This window comes from Pseudonaja textilis, chromosome 3, assembly GCF_049901715.1.
Source record: "Pseudonaja textilis isolate UNSWEBS1 chromosome 3, rPseTex1.2, whole genome shotgun sequence".
In the NCBI taxonomy this organism is placed as follows: domain Eukaryota; kingdom Metazoa; phylum Chordata; class Lepidosauria; order Squamata; family Elapidae; genus Pseudonaja; species Pseudonaja textilis.
The window spans coordinates 930,147-943,196 of record NC_141992.1 but is presented as its reverse complement, the minus strand read 5'-3'; the positions used below and the strand labels follow the sequence as shown (position 1 = coordinate 943,196).

Sequence of the window (13,050 nt, the reverse complement as noted above, 5' to 3'; positions counted from 1 at the left end):
GAACAAGGTATAAAGATGAATTGGTTTTCATATGCACAAATACACTCAAGGTATGTCAAAGATTCTAAAGCAGAAGGATTTTATGATAAATTGACTGACTTAGATAAGATTTTGACAGGTACTGATGAAAAGGTGATTTAAAAACTGTATGGATATTTATTAGAAATTAAACTAGAAGAAGAACAAGTTAAAGAAACTATGATTGCTTGGGGGAAGAATTTTGGATATGGGATTGACTTAGAGAAATGGCAAAAATTGTGGTCTCAAAATTATAAAATGACAATGTCAACAGCATATAAAGAAAATTTGTATCAGATGTTTTACAGGTGGCATTTTCCCCCAACAAGAATAGCAAGAATGTTCAAGAACAAATCCAAAAAATGTTGGAAATGTCATCAGATACCTGGCTGTTATGGCCATATGTGGTGGACTTTTGCGGACGCTAGAAAATACTGGACTAAAATCCCCATGTGGTTGGAAAAAATGACAAAAAACATATAGATTTGAAACCAGAGATATTTTTATTGGAATTTTACTTGATACATATAGGAAAGATTTGAAATACCTGAATGTAAATGTATTAACAGCGGCTAGGATTGTATTTGCTAAAAATTGGAAAAATGAGAAAATACTACCGCAGGAGGAAATCATTAAGAAAATATTGGAATGTGCTGAGATGAGTAGATTGACATTTGAAATTAGAGAAGAAGAGGATAAACAATTTTATAAAATTTGGGACCTTTTTGATCAATGGTTAGATAGTAAAATACAATAATGGAATATGTAGAATTTTAGAAAATAATAAATATATAAAGATGTATTTTCTTTTTCTTTTTTTATTATATCTACAAAATGTTTTTAGGATAGATTTGGGAGGATTATATCAATTGTTATAAAATAAACTAAATAAATTGTAGTTATCTCGCAAAATATGAATGAACAAAATTATTGTCAAATGATTGATTAATAATGATACTAGGGTATTGAAATTTTGCTTGATAATGAGTTATTATGCAATGTAACTGTAATTGAAGACTATGAAAAAAAAATTGTAAACAAACCGGCACACCGCTTGTATACTTACGGAAGAAAGTTTGATGTTTTTATGTTTTGTTTGTTTATGTTTTGTCTTTAAAAACCAATAAAATTTCCAAAATAAAAAAGAACTGGCTGAATACCACCTCTGACTCTGAGGTCGCCCTCACAGTTGCTATTCTTGAGCCAGGTTTCTCCTGGTCTGTTTTAGTACCTTTGATTTTTCCTGCCTGGCTGACAAATGCTATTCAAAGAGTAGTCCTTAATGGGTCTGTGTCTACCTGGAGGGAAGTAAGAAGTGGGGTGCCACAAGGTTCCGCCTTAGGCCCAGGACTCTTCAATATCTTCATAAACGACTTAGATGAGGGAATAGAAGGGGATGGTACTATGCTGGCAGGAATAGCTAACACCCAAGAAGATAGGCTCAAGATCCAGATGGATCCTGACAGACTAGAACACTGGGCCATATCTACAAGATGAAATTCAATGTAGAGAAAAGTAGTCCTACAATTAGGCAAGAAAAACCAAAAGGACACATATAGACTGGGTGAAATCAGGCTCAATAGCAGTAACTGTGAGGAGGATCTTGGAGTCTTAGTGGACAACCAGCTAAATAGGAGCCAGGATGATCAGGAGACTGGAGACAAAAACATACAATGAACTGTTATAGGTGTTAGGTATAACATAGGTCACCTAACGTAGTTTGGGTAAAATAATATATATAAGCTATGATTGTTAGTTTAAGTGTGTGTCACTTTAACTGCAGAGCATGTAATTTTGGGTGTGGTGTGAAACCACCATAAGAGGGAGCAAGAGATGCTGACGAGACGCTGACAGGTTTGCTGGCAATTACTGACAATTTACTGGATTACATTGATGGTTTGTTAGCTGCGTTTTTTCCCCTACTGAAGAGTTGCTGATAAGAAGAGAGGAGTTTTTTGAGTTTTTGCATATCTCTCTACTGCGAGGAGATATATCACTGGACTGATATTTGTAAGTGTACTGACCTCTCTTTTTCGACACTGGAATTTGCAACTGAATAATCCCTGGACAGACTGAACTTAGTGAATGATATATGGACTGTTTTGACTATGCTTTAACTCTTGCTGGAATAAAACTATTTAATAGGCACTGTGTATCTGGTTTACTGAGTGTAAGCTACAAAAACACTTATCTCACATATTTTGCCTGCCTGCCTGACTGCCCTGCAGATCTTGCTAGGGTATATCCCTAACAATAGGAACTAGGTTTGGCTAGTCTAGTAAAGAGAAGGACCAGGGGAGACAGGATAGCAGTCTTCCAATATCTGAGGGGTTGTCACAGAGAGGAAGGGGTCAATCTATTTTCTAAAGCGCCTATAGACCAGACAAGAAATAATGGATGGAAACTGAACAAGGAGAGATTTAACCTGGAAATAAGGAGAAACTTTCTGACAGTGAGAACAATCAACCAATGGAACAGAAGCTGTAGGACTTCCATCACTTGAGACTTTCAAGAAGAGAGTGGACTGCCACTTATCAGAAATGGTGCAGGGTCTCCTGCTTGGGCAGGGGGTTGGACTAGTTGACCTACTAGGTCCCTTCCAATCTGATTATCTGTTAAGTAGGGACTACAGTAAAGTACAAAGGAATACAATATTTTGGGATTGTTTGAGGTTGACTGTGACAAGAAAACAGAAGAAAGAGAGAATGAGATAAATGGAGAAATAAAAATAATATTAGAAAGAAAAAAGAAGAAAGACCGGGGAAACCTAGAAAAGGGAAAGCTCGCTAAAATTAAAAGAAATGTTAAGGCCAAGAGGTTTAGAGATAAGGGTTAGGGATAATGTAAGGGGGATACCAAATGGGGATGTATATTAGTTTTTTAGATTGGGGAAACGATAAGTTTAAAGCTTGCTGGGAAATTTCTTAGGATTGTATAACTATATATATATATATCTATAATTGTATATGAATTATGCTGTTATGAACCCTTTCTTTTCTTCTTCTTCTTCTTTTTCTTCAGCGTTTGTCTCGCGCTCGGGCGAGGTCCGCTAATGTCCTTGAGTACTGCTTCCACACCTCTCTGTCTGCCACGTGTGTCGGGTCTGCCTTCGCGATCTCTAGATCGGCCTTGATCGTGTCCATCCAGCGTTGTTTAGGTCTACCACGCGGTCTCGCTCCTCCGACAGTCACCTTCATTACAGATTTGATGATGGATTCTTCCTTGGCGCGGCTCACGTGGCGAACCATCGTAGCCGGACTGCCTCATGACCGTGGGGATGGGCACGACGTTGAACCGCTCACGCACTTCTTCGTTCCTGACGCGATCGAGTAGGGTGAGGCCTACCGACCATCGGAGCATTCGCATCTCCATTATCTGGAGTCTGCTTTGACTTCTTTGGTCGGCCAGCACTCTGCGCCGTATATGGCCACGGGGCGCACCACAGAGTTATAGATTTTCGCCTTCAGGCGCATCGGCATCTTCTTGTCACAGAGGACGCCCGTGACGGACTTCCATTTGCCCCACTGAACCCTTTCTTTTGAGATTTAAAAATAGGGGAATGGAAATTTATCAAAACCTATAGATAAACTTTGGCTAAGTGGAAAGAAAGAAAAAACATGATTATTAATGATATACAAGAAAAGTTAAGATAAAATGAGACATATTAATGATTTATTGTAATTATTTTTTGTGGGGGGGGGGGTTAAGAATTTATTTTAGTTATTTCCTGGGGGGATACTTTAAAATATATACATTTCAAAATATACAGTTGATTATTTAATGGATGATAGAAATGTAAAATGAGAATACTTTATTATGATTAAAGCAGGGGAATGAAAAATTATTAAATTAGATAGACTGAGGGGATATACCATGTGGATCCTAAATATATTGACTTTATTTTACTTTTACTCTTTTTAGATTGTTTATTATATATCGGTTTAGGGAAAACTAAGGATAATAATAATGTGTAATGTAAAATAAAATAGGTGGTAAGCTGAAAATGGAAATAATAGGGGATAAAGAGGTGAAAATTTATGTGTGGATGAAATGAAATTGATATTGAATTAATGAATTGAAATATGAAATGCAAATTTATTTAAAGATGAGTGTAATGGATAATCATATGAGATGATATTATATAAGATTAGTGAAAATGAGAGCATGACTATGTACAAATGTTATAACCTGGAATCATGTTGCTCACATGAAGAGATGTGTAAAATAAATAAAAAATAAAAACCTTTTATACTAAAAAAAGAAAAGAAATGGTACCCTGAGTGAAAGGTTTGGAAGGGACATCCTGCATGAGTGATGCTGCCCTCGCACGGCCCCAGCTTCAAATCACGAGGGTCCATTTGTGTCCTGTACCAGCATGGAGGGCATTGGGGGGACTCTGGAAGAGGGATCCAGTAGAAGTTCAAGAGGAGTTCAGATTTGGTGGGCTCTTGGGGAATAACGCCAAGAGGTCAGAGTGCCTCACTAAAGTCCTTAGGCTCTCACAATGGAAAGGAGAGGAGAGGCTGTTGAAGAATGGATTTTCAAATGGACTGAATTGGCAGAGAAGGCAAAATGATTAGAAATGATGGACTCGACGGCTTTATAAGAGACTGGAAACCTTTTATGGACTTTCCACGTTTCAACCCCAATAGCAGAGGGTGAACAGGGGGATTTGAAGTCTAGTGTAACGTTTGGGTTCAGCTGTTGACTATTTTATATATTTTTCCTTTTCTTTTTTATACAAATATTAAATGCTGAGTTGATTCAATTATTAGATAGGGTCCTCCTCATCTGAAATATTTGTTGTTATGATATATTTTTTGTGTTAAAGTTTGTAACTGTTTTGTGAGAAAGTTTATAACTATTGACAGATCCATCATGTAAGATGAAGAGAATTGATCAATTGATTTTTTAAAAACTTTTACTTTTCAGCACCTAGCCAGGGTAGGTGTTTTATATGTTTAATGTTGGGTGTTTGGGTCTTTCTTTCTTTCTTTCTTTCTTTCTTTCTTTCTTTCTTTCTTTCTTTCTTTCTTTCTTTCTTTCTTTTTATCTATTTTTAATGTTGGATGTTTGGCTCTTTCTTTTTCTTGTCTTCTTTTCTGTACAAATTTTGTCATTGTTTTTTACTGCTGGATCTTGCACATTTTCTTTTTTCTTTTTCTATTTTATTTCCATTGATAAATATAGAGATGAAAAAAAAATAAAGTCCTTAAACTGCTAATGTGTGTGCGAGTAGGACTGGAATAGGTTAACAGGCTAACTTCCCTGCCTATCTTCCCCCAAACTATAAAATATCCCCTCAGTCTATATAATTTAATAATTTTTCATTCCCCTGCTTTAATCAAAATAAAGTATTCCCATTATAGATTATCCATTAAATATTCAACTGTATGCATTCCCCTGTGACATCCCCCTTATAGAATCCCTCACCCTTATCTCTACATTTTTATTTTTTATTTTTTATTTATTATTTCTTTTAATTTTAGCCAGCTTTCTTTTTTCTAAGTTTCCCTGGTCTTTCTTCTTTTTTCCTTCCGGTATTATTTTTATTCCCCTCTGCCTGTCAGCCATGTTTTCCCCCACCCTTTCCAGTTCTCTTTTTTGGCATTTCTTCTTCTATAATTCCTTCCTCTTCTGCTTAATCTTGGATGCTTTGTCTCTTTTATTTGTTGTCTCTGTTGTCAATGTCTCTATTTTAAATCCTTTTCTATCCTTTGGCAATGATCCTTGTTCTCTATATTCATCCTCTGATTTTACTCCTAATAAATAACCATATACTTTTTAAATCAACTTATTTTATTTATTTTTATTTATTTATTTTTGTCAATTGTTTACAAGATAATAGGTATAACTAAAAATATAGTTATGAATACATGGATACATATAAGAAAAATAAAATAAAAGAAACAATAGGACAGGGAGGGTAGACACATTAGGCTCCTTATCAACCAAGCTGACAATTTTGTTGTCCAAAAGGTAGAGGGTGAAACTAGAGGGACAGCCATACTGGACTTAATTCTTACAAACAGAGAAGAAGTGATAGAGGGAGTTGAAACTGCAGGAACCTTGGGTGAGGATGACCATGTCATACTAGAATTCAACATAACACAAACACAAGCAACAGAAGATAATGACACCTGAATATTGGATTTTAAAAGAGCTGATTTCAATAAACTTAGAGATAACTTGGGAAAGATTCCATGGATGAAAACCCTAAAGGGAAAAACAACTCAAGAATCTTGGGAAGCTCTAAAAAGTATGATCATAGAAGCCCAGACCAGCACAATACCACTGAGAAAGAAAAACAAGAAATCCAAGAAGAAACCAGCATGGCTGCACAATGATCTCTTTGGGAAATTGAAAGAAAAAAAGACAAGTACAAAAACTGGAAAGAAGGACGTACAACTAAGGCAGAATATAAGCAGATAGCCAGAATCTGTGAAGACAAAGTCAGGATAGCAAAGGCTCAGAACAAACAAAGACTTGCAACAAAAGTCAAAGATAATAAAAAAAAGTTTCTTCCAACATATAAATAACAAGAAAAAAATCAAGGAAATAGTTGGTCCACTAAAGAGAGAAGACGGCAAGGAAGTAACAGGCAACACAGAGAAAGCAGAATTGCTTAACTCATTCTTTGCATCAGTCTTCACGCAAAAAGAAACTATAGCTCAACCCACCAAAAACATAACCGTAAAAGACAGACCAGAAATAAAAGTTAAAATAAGCAAAAAAAAAAAAAATAGTAAGAGAACACCTATCTGATCTTGATGAAAACAAATCACCGAGGCCTGATGGATTACATCCCAGAGTTTTAAAGGATCTGGCAGAGGTCATCTCAGAACCACTGCATCATATCTTTCAAAAATCCTGGAGCACCGGAGAACTACCAGAGGACTGGAAAAGAGCAGATGTGGTTCCCATCTTCAAAAAAGGAAATAAAACAGACCCAGGAAACTATAGACCAATCAGCCTAACATCAATACCCGGGAAGATACTGGAAAACATAATAAAAAAACAGATCTGGCAACATCTAGAAACAAGTAAAGTAATAACTTGCAGTCAGCACGGGTTTGTTAAGAACAGATCATGCCAACCAATCTTATTTCATCCTTCAACACGGTGACTAAATTAGTAGACCAGCAAAATACTGTGGACATAATATACATTTGGATTTCAGCAAGGCATTCGACAAAGTAGACTACAACCTACTTCTTAGTAAGCTAGAAAAAGTGAAATAGATAGCACCACCACTAGATGGACTCACAACTGGCTGGCAAACTGTACTCAACGAGTAGTTCTTAATGGGTCTAAGTCTACACGGAGGGAAGGAAGCAGTGGGGTGCCACAAGGTTCCCTCTTAGGCCCAGGACTCTTCAATATCTTCATTAACGACTTAGATGAGGAAATAGAAGGGGAATTTACAAAATTTGCAGATGATACTAAGCTGGCAGGAATAGCTAACACCCAAGAAGATAGGCTCAAGATCCAGATGGATCTTGACAGACTAGAACACTGGGCCGTATCTAACAAAATGAAATTTAATGTAGAGGAAAGTAAAGTCCTACACTTAGGCGAGAAAACAAAAGTACACATATAGACTGGGTGAAATCAGGCTCAATAGCAGGAACTGGGAGAGGGATCTTAGTGGAGTCTTAGGGGAGAACCAACTAAATAGGAGCCAGCCTTGTGCAGCAGCAGCCAAAAAAGCTAATGCAATCCTAAATTGTATTAACAGAGGGATACAATCAAGGTAAAGGGAAGTAGTAATATCACTCTATAAAGCCTTAGTAAGACCAGACCTAGAGTACTGCATCCAGGTTTGCTCACCACATTATAAAAAAGATGTTGAGACTCTAGAAAAAGTACAGAGAAGAGCAACCAGGATGATTAGGGGACTGGAGAAGCAATAGGACAGGGATGGTAGGCAGGTTGGTGCACTTATGCACGCCCACTACAGACCTCTTAGGAAAGGGGTGACGTCAATAGTAGACAGTCTAAGGTTAAAGTTTTTGGGGTTTGGGGAAGAAACCACCGAGTCAGGTAGAGTATTCCAGACATTGACCACTCTGTTATTGCTGAAGTCGTATTTTCTGCAATCAAGTTTAGTGCGATTAACCTAGAGTTTGTATCTATTGTTTGCTCTTGTATTGTTTTGGTTGAAGCTGAAGTATTCATTGACAGGTAGGACATTGCAAGGTATGATTTTATATACTATACTTAGATCGGATCGAAGGAGGCGTAGTTCTAGGTTCTCTAGGTCTAGAATTTTGAGTCTGGTGGCATAAGGTCTTCTGCAACGGGTAGAGGAGTGGAGAACTCTTCTTGTGAAATATTTCTGGACTTTCTCAACTGTGCTAATATCAGATACATAATGTGGGTTCCAGACTGATGAGCTGTATTTGAGCATTGGTCTAGCAAATGTTTTGTATGCTGTAGTTAGTAGTATGATATTACCAGAGAAAAAGCTACGTAGGATTAGGTTAACAACTCTTAATGCCTTTTTGGCTATGTAGTTATAGTGGGCTCTAGCACTTAGGTCATTAGGCTCTAACACCAAGATCCTTGACAGAGTTTAGATCCTCAACAAGGTCTTGACTGACTTCCGGCTTGTGGTGCTTCGGTGCAGGCAGGAATCCGCGACTGTGCACGGTCTCTGCCTGTGTTCACTGCCTGAGTGCCCCGAGCCATTTGGCTTTGGGGCTAAGCCACCTTTGTAGAAGGTGGTGAAGACAGGGGGGTTCTGGCAGGGATGAGAAACATCGCATCTCTCTTCCCTAGCCGGCTAAATCTCCCTCTCCGATGGCAGCTGAGCGGCGGTCTGTAATGGCCGGAAGAGCCAGCCGGAAAAAGAAAGTGCTGGAGGAGCTTGTGATGAAGTGAAAGTGATTTTGCTGACCGGGACAAAGGAACAGTGAAAGTATCGTGGTATTTAACACCTACTAAAGACACATTGTTCCCAGACTGAGTAAGCAGCGAATGGATATTAAAGGGAAAACTTTTTTTCTTTTCACTCTCCTTCCAAACGGAACAGCTTTGAGAGAAATTGGAAAACCCGCATTGAAGGTATGCTAAATGCTAAAGACTATGCTAATGCCAAAGCGATATGGGTTTCTAAATATTTAAAGAAAAAATTTTCTTTTGCTGTGAGTGGGAAGGGAGAGGAAAAAAATTGAAGTAGAAGTTGAAAATAAGGAGCAGACTGCCTAGAATTTTAAAGAGCCATTTGAACATTAATAAGACTTCAAAAGACATATTTTAATTGGAATTTTGTGATTTAATAGCAACCCCAGAAAAAGAAATGAAAGAAGGAAAAAGTGCTAAAAGAAATAGTCTATCTGGATTGTTTGGTGACTTTGCATCTTTGGGAAATTTTTTCTTTGTTTAAAAACACTCGGGTGGTTGTTTTGGGAAATTTTTTTCCTCTTTATAATGGCATCACCCTTGGATGAATCTAAAACTGAATATCTAAAATATAAAAAGGAAGAACAAGACTGGAAAGATACATTGGACATTCTTTTTCAATCTCTAGAAATGGCGGTGCATTCCTATGGAGAATTGATTGCGCAGCAGGATAATTGGGACAAAGAAGAAACTATTTTTGATGAACATGTGATTCTATTGGGGGAGAAGAAGGAAGAGGAAAAGGAAAAAGAGATTTTAAAACCTAAAAAAACAACCAAAAAAGATAAAAATGAGTTGAAAGGTGGATATAAGGTTAGAAAATAACAGGAAGGGGGAAAGCAGAAGAAAAAAAGGGAGGTGGAGAGACAAAGGGGTAAAAAGGGTAAGGAAAAGAATAAGCAAGGGAGAAAGGAAGGGGTGAGAAGTCTCAACAATGGGAAGCAAGATTTAAAGAAACAAAATTTATTTAGAGGCAATGGGTAAATCTAATTGAAAAAGGGATTCTGTAAGGTATATAAGATTGTTTTATTATAGGCATTTTTAGAATAAAATGTTTAAGATATAAATAAGTATTAATAGGTATGATTAAAATGGTTTTGAAGGGGGTACTAGCTATATTATATATTTATAAATTTGTTTCTTTGTTATTGTCGTTCTTTCTTTCTTTTTTCTTTTTCTCTCTATATAATATATTGTGTGACTTTAGGATGTGCTAAACAGAATCCCAATACAAGTTATGTGTGATATTAAGTATTATTAGGTTAGGGGAAAGAGTTAAAGGCGTCATACTCCAATTAGTGTACAGGAGAGGTTTTGTTTAAAGAGAAAAAATGAATGGATAGTGGAGAACAGACAAAGAATGATAAGTATTATGACTTGAACTGAGATAAGTAGAATAAAACTAAGAGAGTTTAAAAAAGGAAGAAGCTATATAGAAAATGGAAAACGGCAATAAGATATGGAATGCTATATAAAAGGAACATGATTTTTGAAGTGGTGTCTGTACGATGAGTTTTAACCCGGGATCAAGCAACTTTCAGAAAAGATGTTTTAGGTTTTTAGGTTTTATGTCTTGTTTGTTTTTGTATTGGAAGAGAATAATGAAAATGTATAAGACAGATGGATATAAAAAATGTATACAATCTAAAGTTAAAGAGATATAATTTGAATAAATAGAAGGAAAGGAAGTAATAAAGAGAAGTTCGGGATAAGATATGAAGATGAACAGATAAGGTAAATATATATATCAAATTGTGTTTGTTTGGAAATGTGATAACTTGGAATAATTCTGTCTTTAAATAAGATGTTGTATTGTTTTTTTAGAAAAAAATTTCTTATGTCATTATATTTTATGTTTTGTTTGTCTGTGTACTGTTTTGTAAAATCAATAAAATTTTGTAAAAAAACCAACAAGGTCTTGACTGTTCAGTTTGATTTTTTTCTGCCAATATGTAAGACAGAGCATTTATTTGTTGAGATTTGAAGTTGCCATTTGTTTGACCATTCTGATACATAGTCAAGGTCTTTTTGAAGGGTAGCAGTATTGTCTGTGGTGTTGAATAGCTTTACATCATCAGCGAAGAGAACGCAGTTGCTCTTGATATGATCACAGAGGTCATTTATGTAGAGTATGAAGAGAGTTGGTCCTAGAACACTGCCTTGGGGGACACCACTGTTAACAGGTACAGAATTTGATAGGACTCTCCCAATTTTAACCCTTTGTTGTCTGTTTGACAGGAATGCTTCTATCCATTTATGCAGGTGTCCAGAGATACTGTAAAATTTTAGTTTTAGGAGTAGTTTGTCGTGTACCACTGAATCAAAGGCTTTACAGAAGTCTATGTAGATTGTGTCTATTACTTTGCCCTGATCGAGTTGTGGTCCATATGTTTTTGCAGTGTAAGAGTTGCAGATTACATGATAGTTTTTTCCTGAAGCCAAATTGTTTATTGGAGAGTAGGTTGTTTGTTTCTAAGTGGTGGATGATGGATTGATTAATAATTGATTCCATGACTTTACAGGTGATGCAGCATAAAGAGATTGGTCTGTAATTTTCAACTAGGCCTGGGGTCTCCCTTTTTGAAGATAGGGATGACCATGGCTTGTGACCATAGTTTTGGCAAGGAGCTGGTCCTGAAAGATTTTTCAAAGATTATGCTTAGAGGTTCAGCTATGGCAGTAGATAGCTTTCTTAAGAAGTAAGAACATATTCTGTCTGGTCCAATAAATAGAGATGATTTTAGATTGTGAGGTGATTTTACAACATTGTCTTCTGTAAAATTGATATGTATTGGATCATTGTAGTTGTCTGTGGTTTGACTAGGAAATACTGGGCATGATCAATTGCTGTTTACAAATACTGAGCCAAAGAATGTGTTAATACTACAGCACCTGATGTTGATTTACGTGTATTTACTCTGTAGTGAAACTTGCATCAGCATATGCAGTTAAACTTAGTTCATCCTTAGGCTCCAAATATAATGCATGATGCATCGTTTGTTTCAGATATTTTAACACATGTTTAGCAGCTAGCCAGTGCCTTTCAGTTGTCTCAGCATTAAACCTAGCTAATTGGTTAACACAGTATGCTATATCTGGCCTCGACCAATTACTGATTTAAGATAAGCTACCAATCAAAGACTGATAAATGTTCTTATCAAAAACAGGACTTTGAATATCACTGTGGCTAAACTCCTGGCTCATTGGTGTTTTAGCCAGCTTACAAATTTCCATTTTAAAATTCTTTAGTAATTGGTTAATTTTATCTGCCTGTGAGATTTTGTATCCTCCCCTAGTTTTATCTATCTTTAAACCAAGATATTGTTTAATTTCACATAACTGTTTTATGTTAAATTTCTTTTCTAACAGTGACATTATTTTAGTAGCTTCTTGCTCAGTTTTGGTGATTAATGCTATGCCATCAGTAAACAATAGCAACAATGAAACTACACCATCACTTTCCCTTTTAAATAAACATGGATCAGCCATGCCCACTACAAACCCTATCTTAGTTAATTCCTTAACTATACACTGGTTCCACTCATATCCTGATTGCTTTAAGCCATAAAGATTCTTTTTCAATCTCCAGAAATCAGATGTATTATCATTTTTGATATCTAAAGGTTTCTTTAAATACATAGTGTATTGCAACAGTGCATGGAGATATGCCGTCTCTACATCCAAATGATTTATAATGTATTTCTCTTTAGCTGCCCAAACTAATGCTGCTCGTAATGTAGTGGCCTTCAGACTAGGTGCAAACACCTCATCATAGTCATTTGCTGTCTGATTGAACCCTTGTGCTACTAACCTGGCTTTATGGGTAACAGTCCTATCCACACCTGTCTTAAGTTTATAAATCTACTTACGCCCTATAGTATGTTTACCTGGTGGTAACCTGACATTTTCGTAAACCTCCAACCTTTGTAAGGATTTCAGTTCCTTATCCATTGCTTCCTGCCAAGCAGCCTGATCCTTAGCAGGACACAGTTTCAGTTCATTATAGTTACCAGGAACTGTATTCACTTGGCATACAACACTAGCCTGATATCTATCAGGTGGTCGTGTTACTCAGGTTGAATGTCTAGGTAACACAGGGCTTACTGGTGGACTCTCCTGTTTCACCTG

At 36.5% G+C, this 13,050-nt stretch overlaps 1 protein-coding gene and 1 long non-coding RNA gene across 2 annotated transcripts in view; one reads left to right on the top strand and one right to left on the bottom strand.

The window, feature by feature from the left end:
• Positions 1-13,050, bottom strand: part of LOC113452063 (kunitz/BPTI-like toxin) — a 126,051-nt gene that overhangs the window by 110,896 nt on the left and 2,105 nt on the right. The window lies entirely within an intron of this gene.
• Positions 7,356-10,836, top strand: LOC148125967 (uncharacterized). The gene is made up of 2 exons (XR_015743350.1): positions 7,356-9,084; positions 9,551-10,836. It is a non-coding gene; the product is annotated as an uncharacterized LOC148125967 (long non-coding RNA).